This window comes from Cibotium barometz, chromosome 46 (assembly GCF_041138505.1).
Source record: "Cibotium barometz isolate CiBa-2024 chromosome 46, ASM4113850v1, whole genome shotgun sequence".
In the NCBI taxonomy this organism is placed as follows: Eukaryota; Viridiplantae; Streptophyta; class Polypodiopsida; order Cyatheales; family Cibotiaceae; genus Cibotium; species Cibotium barometz.
In genome coordinates, this window is record NC_141091.1 from 22,486,712 (window position 1) to 22,490,623 (window position 3,912).

Sequence of the window (3,912 nt, forward strand, 5' to 3'; positions counted from 1 at the left end):
CTAGCATGAGAATGGAAGAGGCCAACCCCTACACATAGCCTCATCCTGTTTGCCTAGTTAGCATGAGAGTTATAGCATAAGCTCATATCGTTAGGTTCACACTCTGGAATGTGTATGTTTGAGTAGTTGAGGACTTTCCCTTATAATATTACTCTTATATTTTTGTTATGATTGTAGATAAGTGCAGAAGAAAGAAGAAAATTCAAGCCATCCATCTCCCTTGTGCTTGTCTACTCTTGTGGATTGTAGATAAGTGCAGAAGAAAGAAGAAAATTCAAGCCATCCATCTCCCTTGTGCTTGTCTACTCTTGTGTGTGTGTGTTAAGAAGTTGCTTGTAAAGGAGCTTAATTAAGCTCACCCTGTTCCCCACATTCTTCTCATGGTATCACAGAGCCCAGTTTGTGTAACGAGCCCAAGAGACAAGTAAGAGGCAAGCAAAGGAAACAGAGTACATACGTAAGCGTATTTCCATCTCTTCCCCTTTGATTCAAAAGCAACATAATCTTAACAGGTAGTTACAGAGTCAAGGATTATATTAGGTGGTTGTAATTAAAAACTGCATCATGTAGCTAAAGTCAAGGACAACAACAATAAGCACAATAAGAGGGGGTATTATTGTATCTTGTGGGGATCCCTCTTCAATGAAGTAAAAATGCAATGTATACTATGTTCTTGGGCATTTAAAGCTATTTCAGACTCCGTTGCCCTACAAGGTTTTCACACACTTTGTGTCGATAGTGAAAATTATTTATTATGATGTGTTTATGTGTATGTTTCACATAGTTTGTTATGCACAATAAAGTGCCTACATAGTTTTTGGGATCTACACATATATAATAGATATATGTTGATGTGATTGGTTCACATAAAGTGGTTGTATAACAAGTTTATAGTGCCACTAGAAATTGTGTATGTATCTATTAGACTATTGGAGATTGTAGTATTGTTATGAGTGTAGGAGTTACTGCTCTTCTACAAGTTTTGTTTGGTACAATGTCTTAAAGTCTTTCCTATATTGTGAGCAAGAAGACAACTTTCAAGCACAAAAGTTCACGATGATAAATTTTATCATGGAAAAAGGATATTGGGAGTTTATTACAGGTGATGAGATGGAGCCCGAGCTTTTCCACTCCACAACAAGTACAAGCCTTTAAGGTATGGCATGAGAATGCAACGACACCTAAAGATGCACGGGATACCTTGGTTAATCTGTGTAGAATAAGTACCAAGTCTAGAAAGATGCACTTAAAGAAAGAGCTACATAATGTACACATCAGAATAAGATGTGTATCAATGATTACTCATTGAAGATTAAAGGGTTTACAGATATCCTTGCTTCTACTCTAGCACTAGTGATAATGATGTTTCCTAAACTTTGAGGATCTTATAATCTTTTGATGAGTGAAAATATACAGGAGCAAGCCCCCTACTTAGACATAGGTAGAGGTAGATGTATATCTTCATCTAGAAGCTGTTGCAAGCCGATATGGAAACACGAATTACACACAACAATAACATGATTATGAATGACAAACAAGCGGAAGAGGCCACTCTAGAGAAAGGGGCAGCTAGAGAGGCTGAGGTGGATGGAAACTAGAGTAGAAATAGCATAGAGTGCTATTTATTTTAAAACCACGGCATATAGCAAAAGACTACTATAAAAAGCACAATGACATAAAAAATCAAAGAAGTTACAAAGGAAACTATGCATCATCAAGTAAGCAAGCTAAAGATAGAAGCTGTAAAAAGCATAATGACATTAAAAGTGAGAGAAGTTTCTCAACAAGGAAACTATGCATCGTTAAGTAAGCAAAATAAAGATAAAAGTGAGTAGCTATTTGTGATATAACATATGCTTAGTTTCACGATTGCAAATGCATCATCAAATTCAGATAATGTATGTTGATTCTAGTGTAACTCATCACATAACAACTAGTGGTTCAGAGAATTGAGAGATTTGCGATATAGCATATGCTTATTTTCACAATTGCAAATGCATCCTTAAATTCAGATAATGTATATTGATTCTAGTGTAGCTAATCACATAACAACTAGTGGGTTGGAGAATTGAGGGATTTGAAAAAACTAGGTTATATAAAAACAAGTGATGATACAACGTACCCTATTACAAGCATGTTGGTAAAGTTCCTGGAAAAATGAAGTACTTGCTTATGTGCTTCAAGTGCCAAACATGACAAAGAACTTGGTTCCTATTAGTCAAATGATTGAGCAGGGTTTACAAGTGAGGTTTAACAAGGAAGCTTCGTAGGTCTAGAAAATTACTTGGAGTATAGGGTATAGAGTTGAGCTCACAGAGAAGTGTTGAGATATAGAGCTCACCTAGTGTAGATATGGATATAACATGTCAGGATGATACCTCTGCATTTACACCACAGACATGGTTGGTGAGATTATGGTGATATTCCTCCAATGGTTTACAAGTTATCTGATTACTAGAGTTGTGACACAGTTATAATGCCAACTCATATAGAAATGTTCACACCATAGATCGTGTATTTTGAGTAGCTGAGTACTTTCCCTTGTAGTATGTACTCTTATCTTTTTGTTATCCTCTAAATAGCCACACCTCGAACAAACTGATGATCTACCTCCTATGGCCAACCAAGTGCCAACCGCGAGGCTCCTGCGAGCTAACTCCCACAGAAAGAGTGTAAGCTTCCGCGGCCAAAATCATCCCGCAGCCTCTTCCAGAAATTTGAAAGAAACCGTGGAGAGAGACCCTGGGACAGCCAGTGCCCTACAGCCACTAGGGTGCCCTCAATCTCAAGCATCTTAATCTTCCGGCCAAACCGTGCTATGTACTCAAAGAAGGGGGTGCCAGGAGACTCCTCCCTAGCAAAAGGATCTTGCCTAATCCACTCTCTTGGTTCCCATTGAAGGCGCATGACCGGGCGGCTCTCCCATAACCATAAATGCCAAAAGTCCTCTTTGGCCACCTTGGTGGATGTGCCAACCATGCTCGTGAAAACCAATCACCCTCACTCTCTGCAGAGTGCATCCCCTAAGGTCCTCGGAAGGGGGCTCTGCTCTGACAAGTCTACCATGAGGTCCGATAGAGCAAGTAAGGAGGGTTGAACTCTTGTCAGCACCCTGCACTGCCAAAGGTATGTCAAGTCTGGTGAACACTCCCAGCAGGATCGAGGCAAGCCACTCGGAGGGGGGGGGAGAGTCGATGTCGAGGCTGAGTCTGTCCCTGCCTCGTATCCCAGTGACACTCCTCACCCGGGTCTCCAGGGGAAGCTCTCTGAAAAGTAGCCAATCTCCAAGAGACTGCGCTGGGCCCATGCTCATAGCTCCCCGAGATACATGGGGGCAGGCACCCAGCATATGACCACCACTTGCAAGGGAGAAGTGTGCACCACCCAAGACACTCAGCGAGGGGACATCAAACCTGTGTGGATCTCTCAGGCGGCAAGGCCGAGTCCCACATTGACTACTATGCGGATCTCTCAGGTCAAGCCCTGTCTCACACTGCAGCAAGGATGCACTTGGGAACAAATGCTTCTTGGTATTCTTCATCACCGGGCACCGTTAGCAGCAAGAAGGCCTATGAAGGTCAAATCTATAGATGAATCACCCTGACAAGGTGCCGACCATGACATATATCATGTAGGCTGCTTCACTTCTACTATGATTCACCACTAAGTCCACATAGATTTAGCCAAAAAGACATCTTCATTTTATCTATAATGTGTAGCAACTAGCAATGAACAACACTTTTTTTCTTCTAGATATGGAATCTTCCTTGAACACATGCTCCAGAGTACATGAATTATGACAAGGATTTCTCTTCATCCAGTCCAGCTGTTTTTTTACTACTGTATTTTTACTACAAGGTGCAAAACTTTACATAAGTTTTGGTGCTCTTGCATCCTCAAAATTAGTCTGTG